Here is a 21,772-nt window from a genome sequence, read left to right on the forward strand (position 1 = left end):
AGAAATTTAATTCCTGGGAGATTTAAAAAAAAGATTGAATCAAACTAGCCATGATGAACAAATGGGCACAGTGTTACACTTCTTTGTAATATTTTTTTTTCCTCCTCTATTCTGCTATGGGGAGATAACATGCCAAATGCCTGATTGCAGCACTATCGCTATCTTACACACAGAGATATGTTGTTAACATTTCATTTCTAATTGTCCTGTCTGATAAGGACACAAGTCTACACATGATTTAAAGCACAAGGTCAAAGGGCCACTACATACAGTACATACTGTACAGTAGTAATAACAGTTGTACTTTTTATTTATAAGTACTTCAAAAAATTCACAGTTCTGTACATAATACATGCTTAATACACTAAACAGAACTGAAAAGATAAAAACAGGATATTTAATATAAAATAGTAATAAAATCAAAGGTAAAACTAAACAGTATTTTAAACACTTTATTAAAGGGAAACTGCAGGCCCAATTTCTCAAACCGGTTATTAAATCGTGGTAACAGAATAAATTAATTGACAGTATCACAAAATTTTACACATTTTGAATTAAGTACAAATTTGTAAACTTTGTGAAACTACTATATGGTTGCCATGTCACTGCCAGACAAGAAGCTAGAAGTGAGAGTTTATGTAAATTGTGATGTAAAAGTGGCTTTTCCTGCTCACAAGTCACTGTAAGCAAATGACTCCTAACAAAATAAATCCTTTTTTGTGTTTTTGAACTTGCATATATATTTTAAACAATGCCTCACTGTCAAGCATTTGGCTGTTCAGTACATAGTGGTTGCATATGAAACAGAGGACTTTCTCAAATCAGCAGAAAGTCAAACTGTTTCCCTTTCTAAGGGATACTCAGCTAGCCAAGAGATGGGTAATAAACATGGGCACTGATGTTGATCCCATTGACAAGTTTCTCAGCAAGATTCAGTGTGTTATACAAATCGAATATGTACAGGTGGTGCGACATATTTCACCCCAGAAAGGTTCAAACATGATCCGCATGCGGTGTTAACAAATAGTATTTATCAGCAAAACCATCTGGAAGTCGACATGCTGAATTCCATTAAATTGCACTCATTCCAATCAGCTATTCAGGCAATGACAGAGCCTATGGCACAGCAAGTCCTCCAAATATATAAGTCCTGCTAGAATTTTTCTTTTAGGTGCGATTTACCATAAAATAATCACCCATGTAATTGAAAGATAACTTTTGCAAAACTTGAAAATAAATGAGGGTATTTTAGCTGTTTGGTAGGTTGCTCCTTTTTTGCAATACTTCAGTATTTAAAAAACATGACAGGTCTTCATGAAGACATCTAAAATTAATATAATAGCAAAATTTGCTTGGTCTAAACCATATTTACAATGTAATAGGGCTGCTTTCACATCACTGAAAGTTTTGTTGCCTCATTATACATGTTACCACATACTTGGTAATTTCATTGTGGTCTGAAATGAACTCATCATTGCTGATTCATTATCATCCCAAAATACAAAAATAATATTGCACATCCCCTTTAAAACAAACAGTCTAAAGCAAGTGTTTAAAAAGCTGAATGCCACAGAGTCTCTAACAGATGTGAATGTTGAGTTGCACAGTCATGGAGATGCACAGGAAAAGACTCTGTTGTGTGGAGAAAGAAGCCCTGAATCAGCAGATCTCAGACCAAATGTTGGACTATACTCATGCTGTAAACCCTTAGGCTAACCTAGACCTAGACCATTCAGTGCCTTATGCATGACCAGGAGAATCAACTATCAATGTGACAGGGAGACAGCACAATTTACAGAAGTTATATTGTTATAGAAGTTATAAGTTATATTGTAATGCAGACTAGTTTTAGTTAACATTTTAACTGCAGAATTCTGGACAAATTAAAGCCTGGTACTTAAGAAGGTACTAATAAGCAAGGAGTTACAGTAGTGTAATGTTGATTAAATAAAGATACAGTACGTTGCAACTGAGCAAGAAAAAAGCCCAGTGATATAAAGATCTGAGGATTCAAAGTTTGGCAATAAAAGTACAGACATGATTAAAAAGCACAAGGATATTGGCAAACAAAAATGTAAAAATGTATTTAATGCCCAAAGTTCCTTTAAGTATTACTGAAAAGGCTAGAATCCGCAGTTCAATGATTTTTAGCAATTCAATTACTATTTGAGGCTTATAGTATGCCTCTGTTTGCACTCTCTTTTCAGAAACTCAGCTGTGTCTTAAGTTTTTAAATTGTACTGCACTTCCTAAATCCTAAGCTAGGTAACTGAATTAAATTATCGATAATTATTTTAACCTGAAAAATAATGAGTTATTAAATTGCAGACAAGAAAAAATAATGCCTAATATTTATGCTTGTAATTGTTAGCCATCGATTCAGACCTCCAAAGGCCTTGTTCTTTTAATGAGATGGACCCTCTAATAATTTCAAATTATCCATCAAACCAGAGCCTATTAACACTTGGCTCTTGATTAATCAGAAAACAGCAGTCTTCATAAAAGGAGGACTGTTATCTGGCAGAACCAGCTGAAGAAGCCAGGCAGACTTAATAGAATGCCCCTAGACTAGTTACGTAAGGCTATGAAAAAAATGGAAATTAATTCTGGACTGCTGTCAGGGAGCGCACCAGAAAGAAAACAATGCTGACATGGTGACACAGATGATTGGCTTTCTCCATTTAGTTTTTTTTGCTACAATTCCTTCAGGCAATACCATTCTTTGGAGAATATGCATACGGAAGCTTTTTTTTCCCCAAACAGCTGTTTGCCTTCCTCTGTCTTCGCTAAAAGCACAACAGAAATGGTGCAGGCACGAGCGTAAATTGGGACTAATTTAATCATAGAGCATGTGACGTATGCAGCCCAGTAAGTATTACTGTTCAAATCAGAACAATAACAGAAAGTTTACATTTTGGTCATTATGATGAGAATGGAGACAATGTCAGCCTAATGAAGCCAAGCTCAACTTTCAACACAACAGCTGTAGAATGGATACAAATATATCAACGTTTGTCTCTCATAAGTCATTATTAAGATAGGTTTTAGAAATGACCAGTAGTAGATGTATCAAATACTTTACAAAGCTCAAGACCAGTTTCATTATAGGGATCTGATCAAGAATGTGAGTTTTTGGAAGGAAAATGATTAGCTAGGCTTTTTTCTAAGTCACCAATGGATTTTCCTGTCATGACAACTCTAATGTCTATAGCATACACTGTATTTTAATGTGAAATACAGAACCTGCTATAAAACTATGGTTTTGTTCCTTGGTAATGAAGGAGGAATCTTAGATTCTACAAATTAAGGAGCAGCAGCTCCCTTGCTTTGTCTTTTTAACTGACGTCTGGAACTGTAATAATGAATGGTGAGCTTTTCTTAAAAGAGCTCTGTCCAAGACAATGCTGCACTGGCACTGACACTAAATTACACTTTATAATTTTTAATAGAATACTAAGGATATGTCAGTGATGGAAACTAGATTCTAAGAAGTTATGTGCTCCAAGCTCAAGTACAAGTGTACCTGACGAATGACATAGCATCTACGCAAATACAAAATAAGCATAAAATGTACAGCACTAGTCAACCCTGAGACTAAAAATGGCTCAAACAGCTAGCAAAGGACATACCATACATAAGAGACCCAGTATATGGATTCAATCCAGCTCTACAATTACATGATCATGAACTTAAACTCATGCTCCACTGCTGAAACATTTACAAAATATGTAAATGTTTTACATATATACTTCTTTATCTCCATGTGTCTTTACTTAGTGCAAGCTAAACATCATGAAAAACTACTACTGCCCACCCAACAGGAGATTTACTGCCAGTCCTGTCCTTCTTGGCAACACCCAACCCGGTCCACTCTTGCTTAGCTTATTAGATCGGACAAGAACCACGCTCCAAGTCAGTATGGTTACAATTAAAACAGCTGAAGCCACCATCTGTCTACAATAAGCAGTCAGAGTTCTCAAGACAACATGACTAACTGTGATGTTACTCAGTGCTCCTCCTCAAAGTGTTCAGTACTGTATTTATTTCCTTATTACATGAAAGAGGGTGAATCAGGACTAACCTTGCACACTGCACATTGTAAAAAAAGGGAATAATTTCTGTGCTCTGTTTTAGCTGTCATGGATTTCAATATGGGGGGTAATCAATTATTTAGGCTTCATGTGGTCTTGGATGCTGAAGACAGTGATGGGGGAGGGGTCATTAAGCCAGTTGCGAATATGGACCAACACTCCACTAACCCTGAAATAATCTCTCTTGGGGGTTGTAATGCACAGAAATTACAGGCTAACAGAAGAGTGTCATTTTTTTTCTGTAAGGAAAATGGGACACTGGCAACCCAGGATTTTGAATGATGTCTCTACACATTGCACCGGTGCTGCTAAGGGAAGGAATTTTCAGGATGTGCTTCCAGGCTCCAAATAACAAATAACACCTAAAGATATGGACAGAAAACTTAAAAGATAAAAATCTACAACACAAAACATCAATGTTAAAGTGCGTTTCCTGAAGCTTTTGATCTGGACACCAAAGGGACTTAAGGGCACACAGCCAACAGCAATAAACAAAGAAAATATTTGTCTGGTTTTGCACGCAGAAACTAAAATCTTTTTGCTGTTTTCTGCTGAATTTAAGGCTAAATTCAATCACTTTCAGTATCTTAGCTTTTGGTTTGTAGAGATGTGGAAACATTTGAATCACGCAATTTAGAAACAGATCAAGGATATTTTAATTTAAGCATTCTGAAAAAAAATGTACACACACAGCATAACAAATTATGTACAAACATCATTACGTCATCAGCAAACTACAGGAGATGTACTGTATATAGGTTTCATTAATCAATTTGACAACTTCATCTAATGTGGCTGCAAAGTAGACATATTTTATCACCTTAAGGAGCACCCTTCCTTGTATGACCTTAATGAAGAGGTTGTCCTCTTTATAAATTGTGTTTATTAATCTGAAGCCAGCCCTTGGATGATATTTGCACCAAATCCAGATACGGAAATTGATAAAACTGATCTGAAAATTTAGCCAAAAAAAGTGTCTTTACAAGCCTTACAGTGTCTTTACTTAAGCCTTACTGCTGCCTCCCGGTTCCTGCTTTGATTCCAGCTTGCACGTTCTCTCCACAATAAGGTGGGTCTTCCTCAAGTACTCTGTTTTTTCCAAAATACATGTAGGTTAGGGTTAATGGGCTTCTCCAGCAGTTCATCCTCACAAAAAAGGCAGATGATCATTCTGTTATTGCCTATTGATGAGTGTAGAAGCTATAGTGCCTTTCTTCTCTGCATTCTACTTACAGGGAAAAGGACTACACAGACAGAGAGGTGGTCAATTAACCCATAAGAAAACTAGGAGTTTGAATTTCAAATAATGAGTGATAATGAGCTGAAGTACATTTGAAAGAACAAGTATAATTGAAGAGGTAGAAAATGAAAGATTATGTCAGTACGTTCAAAGGGGTCATGAATTTAGTCAAATAATCTTAAACTGCTTTGTTCAGCAGGAAACTGATAAAGACTGAAGAAACAAGTTATATACCGTACAGAGAACGATGCATTTTGATCAAGGTGACAAGTTATTTTAAAAGCTGGGATGTCCAAAATCAATCAAAATACTGGAAAATTCTCTAATCCAAATCAATAAATCAATATAATCTACAAAGCACTAAGGCATGACTGAAAAGCTATTACACGTGAATTTAATGCCACTTCAACTCAAATTAAAAGATGACCTATGGCTGCAAATATTGGGAATTGAGAACTTTAAATGACATTGTATTGTCCTCAAAGGAGAAGAGGATTAGAGTCAGACAGGAAAGAGTGAAATCAACATCAATTTCAGTCTTGAAAGATTGATCCATTCTGGCCATGAAATAAATACTTCTCCTCTCTAACTAGGCTGTTACTGAACCTGTGGTCGGTATCCATTTAAAGACTAAATGTTTCCTCATATAAAGAAAATAAATACAAACTGTCAATAAAGATAACATAATGCATGGAAAAGACCATTATCCCCAAATACCTGTCAGACAGTTCAGAGATTTGGTATGCAATTAACCCATATTTGAGCTGCTCCTTACATGTTGCAGTAAAAAAAAAATTCTTGAGATTCGTTGTGCTGGTCAGGGAAGAACACCTTTCATGTTGACATAAAAAGCTATAAAATGTAGGTTGAGCTCACACAGATCAATAAGCCATGATTTAAAAGCTTTTAAACAGAATTCAATGTCACTTGGTTCCACTATTTGATCAGAAGATCAAAAACCATGACATTTAGGTAAAATTATAACTGGGACACAGTGTGAAATCTATCAAACAAGAAAGACTTTAAACATAAATGTGTTACTGGTGACAACTAATCCCTTACTATTTTATACTTGTGAAATATCTTTTGGCACTAGTCTAATTAATAATTAGAATAATTAGTCTTAAAACTTAGGCAATAAAAAAAAAGGTTTCTCTGCTCAAAGGTCTCTCAAAATGGTTCACTGAATTTTATTGGACATCCTTCTATCTTGCTTATACTTCCGAAACAAAAGTATTTTTCTTTTTTTAAATACGGGATCATGACCATCTCTCTCTCCCACCCATTTCTGGAGCTACTTCTATGAGATCCATAACCAGAATACTGAGAGGTGTGGACTGTACATATTTTACTTAGTACAGTACTTCTTTCTGAGAGATGGCTCTGACAGAGTGGTCAGTCTTTTCAGTTTCTGCAATGTGAACTACACAGCGTGTGAGACACATTTGGCATCATGTTGGCTTCAGTCTCCAAGTCCAGATTCCCTCCAAAGGAGCAAAAAAAAAAAGCCTCTCACTCACAGCACTGAGGGCAGCCACTGCTGGGAGCGCTGTTACGCAGCAAGTCGAAGATATCCCGGCCAGCTCGAGCTGGAGAAGAAAGACGGGCCATAATCAAACACATCTGTGCAGTGCTTGCTCTGGAGGACCCCAGTAAAAGTGAGCTAGTAATGGAACAAGCTGGCAACATGGTGGCACAGCTGCTTCACGGCTCCAGGGTCCTGCCCTTTGGTGCCTGTCTGTGTGAAGTCTGGATATTCTCCTCGTCTCAGCATCTGTTTTTGCTGTGTGCCCTTGTTTCCTCACATCGCCCAAAGACAGCCAGTGTAGCCATTGGCAATTACCATTGATAGGTTAGCTTGTGGTAGAAACAGCGGGAATTATAGAGTATAACAGTTGAAAACGGGTATTAGTCTCTCTCGTAGGCATCTACAACCAGAGGCAATCTACAGTATCATTGAAAGGTATTAGTGCTGAATACCACATTGCTGAGAACTACTACAAGGATGCTTAAGCAACAAACTAGGGAACTGTCTTGGTGCACAATGCTTTAAATCAAAATTTTACTGCCAATAAAACTGGAATCCTATTATTAACATTTTGCTGTTAAGGACAAAGTTATCTTGCAAAATTGATATCTAGCTCCTGGCACAAAAATATAAATCCATTAGCGTCCTCCAATGGCAAATTACTATGTGACAGTGACAGATTATTTACAGCCGATCTGGCAAAAGACAAAGGACATTTATATTCATGAAAAAATGAAAAACGTTTGAATTAAGAAACTAAGCACACTACCAAAATGTTAGGGGCAATACAATAAAAATGAGGAGCAATATCAATTTAATGCTTAATTTCATATAGGAACATTCACAAGGTTCATCACTTCACTCAGATTTTAAAAATCTGGCACCGTGTAAGATTTATGCTTAAGTAACTATGCCACAGATACTCTCATAGCAAAACTAAAAATGTGAGTGAAATGGGGAAAAGAACAGCTAATAGTATAACCTGCAATGCTTCTTTTTTTCCCCCAATACTGGCACCTACCTTAACAACCATCTTGCTTTCCTTAAATATTTTCCTTATAAACAGTGCATGTACTGTAGTTGATGAAAAACTACAAATTACAATGACAGTTTTTTCTATAACATTTTTAAGCATAAATAATAAAAAGGGGTTTACAAATTGAGACAAATAATAATTTTTCATATTGTAACGCAACAGGGGCTCAGGCGGGCGCCCTTGCCGCATTAGGTCGGCCCCCCACCATCGGGAGCTCGAACCCGGGACTCCCGCGTCACTCAACAGGGACCCAGCCCGGTGAGCCAAAGAGAGATCACTCCCCTGCTATTACTGGGAAGGGCGGTGACGTCACCTGCTCTGATAAGCCGGCTCTTACACAGTACCTGTCAGCCGTAAGCGTTACACTCTCCCCCGCTTAACTCGCCGTCCCCGGCGAAGGGCTATCCCACCCCGCTTCTGACACCAATGTAACACAACGGGGACTCAGGCGGGTGCCCTTGCCACATTAGGTCAGCCCCGCACCGTCGGGGGCTCGAACCCGGGACTCCCGCGTCACTCAACAAGGACCCAGCCCGGTGAGCCAAAGAGAGATCTCTCCACAGCCCAGGGGCTGTGGTCCTGCTATTACTGGGAAGGGCGGTGACGTCACTTGCTCTGGTAAGCCGGCTCTTACACAGTACCTGTCGGCCGTAAGCGTTACAATATAATGTGATTGCTGCTCTGAATAAGTGCTTCCTTTTAATCACCCCATTCTCTCATATATGGAAATGAATGACCACAGGAAATTTCCATTTCTAGGAAGAAAAGAGGAGCCCCTTGCACCATTCAAACAATTTTTCAGAAGCAGTCTAGGAACTCAATGAACAAAAACCTTGCATATTCAAAAAATACCTAGCAGGATACATTCTGATTTAAGGAATTGCGGTTCTTATTTAAAGAAATAAAGTAATGAAACTATTCATTATTTAAAAAGCTACTGCTGGCTGTATCAGGGATCGTTATAGAAGGTTGCAATGAGGCAGATATCCGCGTATACCCAGGAAAGGAAGTTAGTCCATCATAGGGCACACACAGAACCTGGTGAAAACCAATACAGAACATGCAGACTCCAGACAGAAGATACTCCAGTTTGGAATCCTGTAAGGCAGCAATGAAAGCTAGCAAGCCAACACAATTAAAATCATATTTATCAAATAATAAAGATCATCATTACCATTAAAATCTCAGGACAGTACTTGGAAATATGTATTTACATTATATTACACAGATATAATAGGTATATAAATATGGTACCTCTGCAAGGTACCATACAGTACATTATATTGTATGGAACTCTTAAATTCAAGTCAAATTAAGGTCTCTTCATCTGGCAAAATGCATTAGACACAACAAAAGGAAATTTCACAATGCAATTATCCATTAATGTAATGGTAGCATTAAAAGAAGCAAAATTTCAGTATATCACCATATCAAAGAACTGGACTAGAGGACTCTTGAGGCTTCTGAATCAGTTTGCAATTTTAATTTAACATGAACTTTCTCTTTTGTGCAGAATCATTTTCACAGAAACCAATTCCAATCACAATTAATGTGATTCTATTCTATAAAAGTTTATTAATTTCAACAGCAGCACTGAAACTCAATAGATACCAGCATAAATGTCCTAAAAACGGCACTACACCGCATAGGAAAAACCCACAGGTTCCACACAGGTCACTTGATAACAAAACAGCAAAACATAAACACCATTTTCTCCATTACTTAATCTTTTTTTCAATTTCTCTTTTTTTTTGTCGATGTTTTGAAAATATGTTTTTCTTCAAAGAGAACTTTGAACTTCAGCTGGAAAGGAGTAAACAGATCGATAGAACAAATGAGGCTTACCTTGAATCAGAAAGGAAGTGCTGTTGTGCCATCAGAGAAAATTGTTCCTTGCTGGGGAGAACATGAGAGAAAGCCCTGGGGAAAAAGTGAAGGAAAGAAACTTTAACAACAAAAGTTTCTTACAGGTTTCAGAAGCAAAGCTGATCACCCTATGATATCATGGTTTCCTTTGCAGAGTCCTCATCAAACCTTGTGTGGGTTTTACCGTAAATAAATGCCCTACAATCATTAACCTAATTTTCATCACTAAATGCCATCCTTGGTCAGTTATAGATAGATACTTTATTGATCCCGTGAGGGAAATTGCAGTGCAACAGCAGCTTTACAGACAACACAGCCACAGTGTGACAAATGATACAATAATAATAATAGTACAATACATACAATACAATCAGTACAGTGAGGGGTGCACTAAAAGAGTTACTCACAGTCCGGACACACAAAGAACAAACTAGAACAGGACAGTATGCAGAAAAATCGTATAACACATATGAATATAAATATAGATGTAATATAGATATAAATAGATATAAATATTAATGTATTGCACGGGTCCCTGGCATATATTGCACAAAAAACAGTTGTGAACGTGAAAAGAAAGAGAGCAGATGTAGCAGTAGATGTGTAGATGTGTTTAGTCCAGAAACAGGTCACTGTCAATGTTGCCTCTGTCCAGACGCAAGGTGGATGCGTTGTACAGTCTTATGGCAGAAGGCAAGAACGACCTCCTGTAGCGTTCCCTGTCGCACCGTGGATAAATCAGTCTATTGCTGAACGTGCTCTTCATTTCTACAAGCCTGTCATAGAGGGGATGGGAGATGTTGTCCATGATGGCCTCTAGTTTGGACACCATTCTCCTCTCAGCCACTACCTCCAAGAGGTCCAGGTCAGACCCAATGACAGAGCTTGCTCTCCTGATGAGCTTGTTCAGCCTTTTTGAATCCACTGCTCTAATCCCCGGGCCCCAGCATACCACTGCGTAGAAAAAGGCGCTCGCTACCACCAACTGATAGAACATATGTAGCATCTTACCACATACATTGAAGGACCTGAGCCTCCTCAAGAAGTAAAGTCGGCTCTGACCCTTCTTGTAAATGGCCTCGATGTTCTTAGACCATTCCAGTCTATCGTCGATGTGGACTCCCAGGTACTTGTACGAGTCCACCATCTCCACGCCACTCCCATGGATGTAGACAGGAGTAGGTTTGACCTTTTACCTCCTGAAATCTACCACCAGTTCCTTTGTCTTTGTTACATTCAGTTCCAAGTGTTTCTCCCCACACCACTCCACAAAGCTGCTGACCAGTCCTCTGTACTCCTCCTCCTGCCCACCCTTGATACATCCCACAATTGCAGAGTCATCTGAGAACTTCTGCAGGTGGCATGACTTTGAGTTGTACTTAAAGTCCGAAGTATAGAGGGTGAAGAGGAATGGAGAAAGAACTGTCCCCTGAGGAGACCCAAGTTACTCACTACCTGTTCGGACACACAGTTCTGAAGTCTCACAGACTGTGGTCTGCCAGTCAGGTAGTCAGTGATCCACGAGGTCATGGAGGCATCGACTTGCATCTCCTCCAGCTTCCTACTTAGAAGTAAGGGCTGGATGGTATTGAAGGCACTGGAGAAGTCGAAAAACATTATCCTTACAGTGTTGCCAGCCCTGTCCAGGTGTGAGTAGGCCCTCTGCAGCATGCAGATGATCGCATCCTCCACACCAATACTGGGCTGGCAGGCGAACTGTAGGGTGTCCAGTGATGAGCTAACCAGGGGTCTCAGGTGGGATAAGACCAGCCTCTCCAGTGTCTTCATGACGTGAGAAGTCCGTGCAACTGGTCTGTAGTCGTTGAGGACAGAGGGGCGCCCTTTCTTTGGTACCTGGACCAGGCATGATGTCTTCCAGAGCACAGGGACTCTCTCCAAGCGCAGGCTCAGGTTGAACAGTCGCTGGAGCACTCCGCTCAGCTGATCAGCACAGGCCCTCAGAACTCTGGGACAGACGTTGTCTGGTCCTGTGGCCTTACCCTGGTGCAGCCTCTTCAGCGCCTTCTTCACCTGGTCAGCCGTGATGGTCAGCCTGGCCTGGGGGATGGTGCTCATAGCGCTTTCAGTGCTGCAGGTGTTAATAGCGGAGGTGTTGGAGAGTGGCAGCTGTGGGGGATGGGGGGTGAGTAGCTGTCGGGGGTTGTAGCTGTAGGCGGCCATGATTGTGGGGGGATGGAGGAGGTTTTGGGCAGTTGCAGCTGTGAAGGGTTAGGTAGGGTGTGGCTGTGGGGGGATGGGTGTTGGGCCACAGGGGGCCCTGAATCAAACCTGTTAAAAAAGTGGTTCAACTTGTTGGCCATCTCCAGGTTCCCCTCCGTTGCACCCCCAGCCTGTTTGAAGCCAGTGATCTCTCTCATGCTGCTCCATACATCTCTCACCCTATTCCTTTGCAGCTTGTCCTCCACCTTCCTCCTGTAGGCGTCCTTGCTCTCTCTTAACTTCTGCTTTAGTTCCCTCTGTACACGCTTGACCTCTTCCTTATCCCCCCTCCTAAAGGCTCTCTTCTTGTCATTCAGCAGAGCCTTCAGGTCACTGGTGATCCAGGGTTGTTTTTGGAAAAGCAGTGTACGTCTTTGGTGGGGATGGTGTTGTCTACGCAGAAGTTAATGTAGTCAGTGACACAGTCCACCATGCTGTCTATGTCGTCCCCATGTGGTTCGCACAGCACATCCCAGTCGGTAGCCTCCAAAGCACCACGTAGATCCTCCATAGCCTCCTGAGACCATCTCCTCACAGTCCTCATGGTCGTAGGTTGGCGCTGGACAATAGGCGTGTATATTGGTGTAAGCAAGACAAGGTTGTGATCTGATCTGCCAAGGGAGGGAAGGCCTGTGGAACTATATGCATCCTTAGCATTGGCATATAATAAGTCCAGTGTTTTGTTTTCTCTGGTCGGGCACTTAACAAACTGGTGGAAAGTAGGCAAAGTGGTGGAAATAGATATGTGGTTAAAGTCCCCTGAAATAGCTATAAAAGCGCTAGGGTGCTTTGTTTGTAGCCTGGCTGTGACTGTGTTTATGATGTCACATGCTGCCTCTGTGTTTGCCGTAGGTGGAATGTAAACAACAACAAAGATGGCGCATGTAAACTCCCGCGGCAGATAGTATGGACGCAGTTATCATCAAAGCTCAAGTGTTATCTGTAACTGTGCTATCTGCAGACACCAATTAATGACATTGCTACTGTAGGAGTGCTGAATGACTGTTTAAATTTATGGATGTTCCATGGAACCCAACTGAGTTAGAAGCCATAACTTCTAACCCAATTGAGTTAGAAGCCATAACTTCCATAACTGTTGCTGCTGTTGCAAACCCCCAGGTGTAAATAGGTTGTTTCATTGAGGTGTTACAAGCAGCCTGGTCTGGGTGAAAGGTTTCTTGTCAGTACATAGTACTCCTGGAGTTTAGTGATGGTGGGTGGGTAGATGTCAAATGGTTAGTGACTTCTATCGCTTGCTTACTTCACCTTCTCTAATACTAAATATGACAAGTGTGCATTTCCTCCCACACAAGTGTGTAAGAGATAACAGGGCTGGCAAATGGGGAATGCAAGTGGTAATATTTTCTAAAGGTACGCCACAACCTCCTAATATGATGCTCAAATGGATTAACTGGTTAGTGCTGTATAATTAATAATTAAAGGTAAAATAAATACTTGTTTAAAGTATTTTCATTATATAGTATATTAGCTTTTCTTCTGCAAGAGTCGGCATCACACAAAACCTGAAATGGATCAAGCTGCTAAACAAAGCAGTGTTTCAACATTTAAAGAAGCAAAGTGAGCTCATTCACTCCAGAAGCAGCTATTTCAAGTCCGAACTATAACGCTAGAAGACTCTGACTGGGACTTTCAAGCAGCAGGGCACAACTGGCCAGGATCTGTCAGGTATGAGAGGCCTTTGCTCCCTTGTGTTGCTGTACAAAACCCACTCCTGGAACTGCAGGGCACTAGAAAGCTTGTCAGACAGACTCATCACTCCTTCATTCGGTTCTAGCTCTAAAGCCTGGAACCTGAAGTATGTTAATATTGGAACACAAACCAGAGAACACAGGTGGAAACAGTTCATTTAAAACCACTTACAGAAGGCACTACTTTACACAAAAGCTTGTGGGACTATTTTGCAACCATTTATCTTATCTGATATCCAGCCAATTACAGAAAGAAGTCATGGCATGTCCCTTGGATCAATTAGCTTCTGAAAAACAAAAGTAATGGGATGACTAAACCTCTCCATTTGTTTCTATACTTAGGGGTAAAATATGCAACAGCCTTTATAGTTGGAGATGTCAAAGTAGTGTGTCTAGAAGTCCTAATTTCACTGTCTGGTAAGGCATTGAGCAATAAGCCTCACTACTAAACTAAGTGAAAACCAAGAAATGCTATGCCAAGTGACTTTGTTTCAATACTTACTATTTAAATTCCAGTTTAGTGACTCTTTAAGGCTTGTAATATGAGGGTTAACTATCCTATTCAGACTACAGACAGTGTGCCAGCTAATCTTCAGTATTAATGAGAAACCACCAAAGGGACCACCTTGAAACAGCCTGTGATCTCAAGACCTCTTTTATCCACATACCTTCCCTAATTTCATCATTATGTCCCAGAAGAAATCTTAACTAATCCATCTTGACAGTTAGTCTTTCTAAGCTAAGGTTCACCGAGTGGTTATTTAAGTAGATTTACTGAATGGGTCAAGAGTGCTGAAACTGAATTCAGATCTGGGACGAGTGTTCAACATGGCATCAGCAATGTTAAAGAAGGTGCTTAAAATTTATTTACAGTTCTTTCATTCAGCTAGTTACACAGGTACATACTGTAAGAAAGATTGCCAAGGGGTTCAGGCCATTCAGATCATCTGTATGCTCTTTAGATGCAAGTACTGTACCTAACAGATCGCAGGAACTCATTCAGCAATTTCTTGAAATAACCCAGGTAATCGGCTTCAACTTCATGGCAGGACAGCTTGTCCCATGCAAGAGACTTTCTATCCTTTGTGTAAAGTGCCATCTGTTCTCAGTTTTAAAAGCAATTACACATTATTATCTGTTTGTGATGTTTGATTTTTGCTTAACTGACTGACTAAAGAAGTCAAACTGAAAGAAGTTAACTTCCATTTGAACACTTGAATCAGTTCCTCATGTAGTTTTCTCTGTTCCGGAATGAAAAGGTTGAGTTATTTTAGCCTGTCAGTATAGGACATTACTTTAATCTTTGGAACGTATCCGGTTGCTATTGTCTGGATGGATACCAGCACAGCAATATTTGTAACGTGGTGACTAGATTTGTACTGTATACAATATGCTTGATGAGTTTTCACTAGTGCATTGTGAGATGTTAATATAAAATCCCTTGATGTCAATTCTACACTTCTAATTCACCCAATATCTTACCAATGTTTTACCCTTCAACTCTTCCCCACTTGGTCTAGATGATGTAAATACAGTATATATAGCAGCACAGATAGTTAAGCCTTTTTAATACATAGCCTCTTCAGGCTCATTACCCATTTACAGTAGTTTCTATGGTTTATGTTTTTTTCTACCCGCATACACTGTACCAAACAGTACTTGTCTATTTCAAACATTATCTGCCAGAAGTTTGTCCAGTATTGAATTCTATCTAAATCCTTTAGAATTTCCTTTGCTGCTTATACAGTGACTTCTAATCGTCCTATATTGGTGTCATCTGCAAACTTTAACAGTTTGCTAACTACTTAAGAATGTAGATAATTTATCCTAACACTGATCCCTGTTGTATTCCACTACGTATATCACCCCAGTCAGAGGATTCTCCACTATCTATACATTAACTAGTTTTCAATTAAGAAAAAGTAAGCAAACTACCTACTTCAAATATTTGAATGATTTTAAAAATTCAGTTATTACTAAAGTTATTGTTTTATAAGTACATTTTTAAAATCCTTCAGATAATCTAAATATACGATAACTCAATGTGTTATTGTTGCTTGTTCAACAAAGTCAGTTAAGCATGGCATACCTTTTCAGAAACAACGTTAAATATCCCCGCAGATCTTATTTTTTTAGCAAATACATAATAAAAAATATTTCAAATTGTTTCTAGAATTATTTGGAAAAATAAAGATCAAGATAACTTTTCCAATAGGGGTATCAAACCTTATTTTCTTCTGCAAATATTAAGGTTCAGTACATCCTCAATGTGAAGCTGTTTTGCTTTTGCTAGTTACAAACCCCCCAGCCAGTCATGATCCTTAATCCTTCCTTCTTTGTGTGTCATCTTTAATTTTCAAATTTGCCAAGTTGCAAAACATTGACGACATATTGGTATGATGCCACCTCAATAACCTCATAATTTGAGACCCATTCCAGAGTATGAAAGTGATGTACTCTTGCTCTGTTTTGCCATACAGCCATCACTTTCTCACCGAAAATAAGTATGGCCTGTCCAAAATGGCAATGTGCCAGAGCCAGTGGAAAAAAACACAAGAAGAGCTCACATAAGAGTTTTAAGGACGCGACAAAACAGGCTGAATTCCACACTTGCTATATAGGAAAGTGAAAACATGTTGCATTGTAGACATGTCCGTCGTGGCAAAAGAGGAATAAATGTATTGTAGGAGAAAGACAATCTACTCCAACAATTTTTATATACAGAAACGTGAAAAGCCTCAGCATGCCCTATACCAGAGATACTAATGCTTGGACTACTTTTCTAATATCACACTACACTACGTCATCCTGAAAGGAGGTTCGTTACAATTTTTGCAATGTAAAACAGATAAAATGGAACTCCCTAGATCACAAGAATGCTGCTAATAAAAAAAAACTAAATCATTCATTTTTAATTTCTTATTTTAATATGAACATGGCCAAAACTTCAACTACAGCAGATTGAACATTTAAATACAAATTTGTATAAAAGTTATTTATTTTATATCTCTGTTCCCGATTAAGTTGATAATGATACTGTTTTATTCTCTTGTACCCATGTAGCATGTGATGGATATGAGATATGATACAAGATCTGTTTTTAAATCTGTCAGCCTCTAATTTGTTTTAATAACTTGTATAATGGAAATTTTGAACATCATTATGCTAGTTGTAGCATGTGCTAATAAAGCACAGCTGTAGTACTGTATATTTAATGTATTCTCATTCCTTTTAAGTTCAAATCTTTCTCACATTTGAGAGATAATGCAGATGTCTGCTTACTTTTTTGAGTTGCACCAGAAATGTATCATTTATAGATTTTTCTAAAGAAAAAAATATAAAAATAAAGCACATTAATTCTTCCTAAAAATGTCTGCTCTCCATTTACAGTGAATAAAAAGGCTGCTATTTAACAACACCTACAGAAAAGACTGCATCTAAAAAGAAAAAGAACAGTTTCTAGTATGATAGATTCCTCTTGTTTGATCTCCACAACTTGTATGGTTGTGTTCACATCATGCAATTCTCAGGTCAAGATGATGGAAATTGTATTATAGATATTATAACCCATCAGTGGATATCTACCATCTCTTTTCTTTTTCATAAGCAGGAATAACTATCATTTTTGCTCACAGATCTAAAATGTTCTGGTGTGAATATTGTGGGGGGGAATCTGCAAAACTACAATCTGTACAGTACTTTGTAGAAAAAAGAAAAGCTCAAGGTTGTGAAAAACACTTTCTGGTGAATTAAGTGCTCCATTAAGCTGAAGAAGGACTATAATATTGGCTACACTTACACAGACCATCAAAAACCCTGCTTTAACCTACTATCTGTAGGTCAAGTGAGACATTATTGGAACAGGTTGCTAGCGTTTGTGAATTACAGTAATATTTCATTTCCAGTAGATACCAGGTACAAAACCATTCTTCAAAATCACATTTTCTTCCGTGAGTCATAGCCTGTTCAATGATTAAATACAAATACAGTAGTAAACAACAAAGTAAAAAAAAACACATAAGAATTTCTTGGTCACACTTCCAAAGATGCTCTTAGTATAAAAAGAAACACAGGTCCTTGGTGTCTTGTGATTGTGATCATGATTATGACAATGGAATCCAAATGGAAATTTAAGGATTTGGCAGGAAAAAAAAGAAGTGCCATGGTTCCATGCTACTACTGGAAGATTTGGTCAGTTCCTCATTGAGCCAAGTGGAAAAAAGTCTGTTCTCAGCCTGGATTTGAGCAAACTCCATCCTGCTGGTTCACTGCATGCCAGGATTACAGTACCTGGATCAGGGCTCCTAGCAACGGGTAAGGTGAAGTTTCTTAGGACATCCTCGATTTGTTACCAAAAGAGCATTTACTCAGTCACCCCCCAAGTGAATCAATGCAACCATTGGGAAGTGTGATCATGTTCTGATTTCTAAAAAATACAGAGTGGATACAAAAATAAAAAACTGTGAAGATCAGATGGGATGGGCATCACCACTATATAGCACTCTGGCCCATTTTACAGTAGGTATTAGGCGGTGCAAGCATTTGTGCAAAATTGGAGCAGAGGGCAGAGCGGTGGCACTGTGCACTGTGGCTAAGGATCTGTGCCTGTGGCTGGAAGGTTGCTGGTTCAAATCCTGCAGCTGGTAGAGGATACTACTCTGTTGGGCCCCTGAGCAAGGCCCTTAACCCCAACTGCCCCAGGTGTACAATGGCTGACCCTGCACTCTGACCCCAGGCTTCTCTCTCCCTGTCTGTGATTCTCATGGAGAGCAAGCTGGGGTATGCGAACAGACAAATCCCTAATGCAAGAAATTGTATAGGGCTAATAAAGTGATCTGGGTCAGATAAAATAATTCTTTTTCACAGACCCGAAGAACAAAAATCAAATCTTCAACTCAATTAAAAAAAAAAACAAATACATTGTGGTAGCATAACCCTGTTTCTAATTTCACCAATGCTATATACTTTGCAAAACAATACTTTTACATGTACTGAGTTGACCTCAATTAAGACTCTACACTTCGCAAAAGAATTAAACTAATGTCTAAAATATAGACCAATGTGCAGCATCCACCTGGATGATATTTAAACTAATGCCCTTGTTAAGAGAAAAGGTCTTGCACAAGCTGTATGAAACCTCCACCTCGAGAAACATTTAAGGTGAAAACTAAAAGATAATTCAAGGTATTTTTGTCTAAACTGACTTTAGTCCGCATCAGCATAAAATAAGAAATGCATTCTCAGCTTAAATGGGGAATGAGACAATCCTGCCCAGATACAGGCTACAGTAAGTCAAAAATTACAGGAAACATACACAGACTACTTTAAGTCAAGACTGACCAACTTCAAATATCTTCAATGACAGTTTAAAATTGAATAAAAGCTTGTAGGTTTTGTTAACCAAAAAGTAACCATCGGGCACTCAACGTGATATTGCGGATGGAAGGTAAAACAAAGCGGTTAAATTAAGCTGCTGTTTTAAATACACTGATTATTCTAAACAATTTCAGTTTCAAACAGGCACAATTGAAATGAACTGATTTCTCTGAAATAAGTATAAGAGAGACAGAAAAATACATAGGAACCAAAATAGAGGAAGTCTTTAAAATGGTGCCTGGTTGCTAATCCTGTTTTCTGTCTTTTTTAGGAAGAATCACAGCGGCTCAATGTGTATAGCCTTTGCGAAAAGAGTTTTTAAATCTTTGACTCTAATTAATTACATACGACATTTATTGTCCAAAAGTCATCATAACCGTTGTATGATATATTGAACTAATATTGAGTGACAGCTGTTTAGCTCTACGATCAAGATGTACTGAAGGTCCTGAGCCCCGATAATGAGCAGGACTCGCTTAATTCCTCTACCTGCATGGAGTTTCAAGCTGTATCATTTCTTCTCTTCCCTGGCGCACTTAATATCTAACCCACATTTTCCATTTGAACACCATCACATTCAGGAAGCAATTTAATGTTTTTTGTTTTGTTTAATACTGTTTGCCCTGGACAGTTTGTAAACTATTATAAAGACATTCTTATAAAACTGAAGAGTTTATAATACAAAGGAAACCATTGCAAAACAATCTACAACCCGTAGTTCCGACGACTAAGAGAACATGCTTAAAATAGCTCTGCTCTGCAGTTAATATAGTATTGCAGCAAATTCCTCCTTATGTTTACTGTTACACAACACTGTCACTGGCGCACCAAGAGCACATTTTCTGACCATATAGAGCACTGCGCTGAGAGGTGAAGAACAGCAGCACACTTAACGTCAGGCGCAAAATGTGTACAGCATGACTGCATAATTCAACTCTAACAACAAAAACAACATAGTACAGAGCACTATATGCGTGTTTATGGAGAGGGAAACCAATGAAGCCCACAAATTACATGCAAATGTGTTATACGTTTATAATTGCACTCATTCCTGGACCCTTCACTTCGTCTCAAAGACCACGCTTGCAGATTCGCTCACACTCTCAGGTATCACTGCAAAGACGTAAATAGATCAAGCTTACGTGGTCAATACCAAAGGTGTCGCTTCCAGAGATCTTACAGTTAGCACAGCAAAGGGCTTTTACTTGTGGCACCGACTACAGTCAGGGTGTTTTATTTAACAACCACGTTTATTTTTTTAACACTTTCCTCGACGTGAAGCCTTTTTGTCCTGTAAAAAAAGCTCTAATTGTTGTGCGTCAGAGCGTCACAACTAGTTTTAATCTAATTGAACTGAAAATACGCCCACCAAATACAGCATACACAAAAACAGTATATAAGGAAGTTGCCATAAACACATTTTTTCCTTTGAATGTCAGCGAAGGCAATTTTGTCACCGGACAGCACAGCAGTTGCATTCTTCATCTAGGTGGGGTGCTATTTTTTTTTTTTTTGCAATGCAGGCAAAAATATAACGTAGCAAGTCGATGCTGAATAAAATAACCTTTTCCATAAACAGATGCACCGCCTGTACCTCTGCTTTGTGCATCTTCTCGCCCGGAAACTAACAGTGCATACCTGTTATTTTGATTCCGTTTTCCCGTGGAAATGCTGAGCATCCGCCTCCTCGTGCTCTACCAGGTACTAACCACCATCCTGAACGCAACGAAGAAAACGGTTGGGGGTGAGATAGACGGTGCAGAATGTTTCTCTCCTCTCCTCCTGAAGCAATCTGGATCTTTTCCCCAGGAGAACCCATGCTTTTCGGAAAGCCGAAGGCTCCACCTGCTGGCAAAGAACAGGAAGGTGCAACATACAGTAGGTGCACAACAGCGTCAGAGAAGTTGAGAAGAAATTTTTATCGGCTAACGTTAGAAAATATAAAATACGTTTTTTTTCTTTTTTTAAAGGGAGTTCTAACTACAGTTCAACAACCGTGATTTGTTCTTGATCTTTGTACGAAGACGAAGGTTTCTTATATCCATTGGTTTTGTACCACGTGTTTGATTAGTTTGGTTGTATTGTGAGATGAAATTATCAACTATTTTAGTTATTTTAGATTGGTTATTTGCGATTTAGTTCCTTGCGAGATGGCTTTAATCGTGAATGGTGCCTTTATACAATGGGAAAAAAAACTGACTGCAATACTAGTGCTTCGGCACAAATCTGAACAAGTAAAATACATACTGTATAATAGAGATTTATAACATGGAACTTGGTCCCAATTCAGCACCTTTTGTAGGTCATCATTATTTTGTGTCTTAATATATGAAACGATCCCATTGTGATCAAACAGGTGACTTGTCAAAGTAAGTAATTTACAGATCATTTAAGACTAAAGTCTAAGTACTCTCTAGCCTTCAAGGACCTTTGTATTGTATTAATTCAACAGATTACCTGCTTTCATTCATCAAACGTTTACAGGTGTTTTCAGCCTTTTCAACCAGGTGAAAGATAAGACTAGGTCGCAGACCCCTGGTTTAACTGAATGTGTGGAGCTGTACTAAAATATAAATATAATGTCTCAGTATCTGGGGCACTTAGTACATCAGAGTTCTCAGTCCTGATGCTGCAGGCTTAAGCATCAGTAATATTTTGCACGGTAGTGTATTACTGGAAGATAAGGTAATATTTTATTTTACAATT

General features: G+C 38.9%; 1 long non-coding RNA gene across 1 annotated transcript; it reads right to left on the minus strand.

Annotated features, from left to right (window-relative positions):
• Positions 1–7,909: 7,909 nt before the first annotated feature.
• On the minus strand, positions 7,910–20,802 carry LOC148830685 (uncharacterized). The gene is made up of 2 exons (XR_016091347.1): positions 20,705–20,802; positions 7,910–9,815 (listed from the first exon to the last, which is right to left on the minus strand). It is a non-coding gene; the product is annotated as an uncharacterized LOC148830685 (long non-coding RNA).
• Between the last annotated feature and the right edge of the window lie 970 nt (positions 20,803–21,772).

The sequence above is a fragment of the Atractosteus spatula genome, chromosome 7, assembly GCF_055471065.1.
Source record: "Atractosteus spatula isolate fAtrSpa1 chromosome 7, fAtrSpa1.hap1, whole genome shotgun sequence".
NCBI classification, from domain to species: domain Eukaryota; kingdom Metazoa; phylum Chordata; class Actinopteri; order Semionotiformes; family Lepisosteidae; genus Atractosteus; species Atractosteus spatula.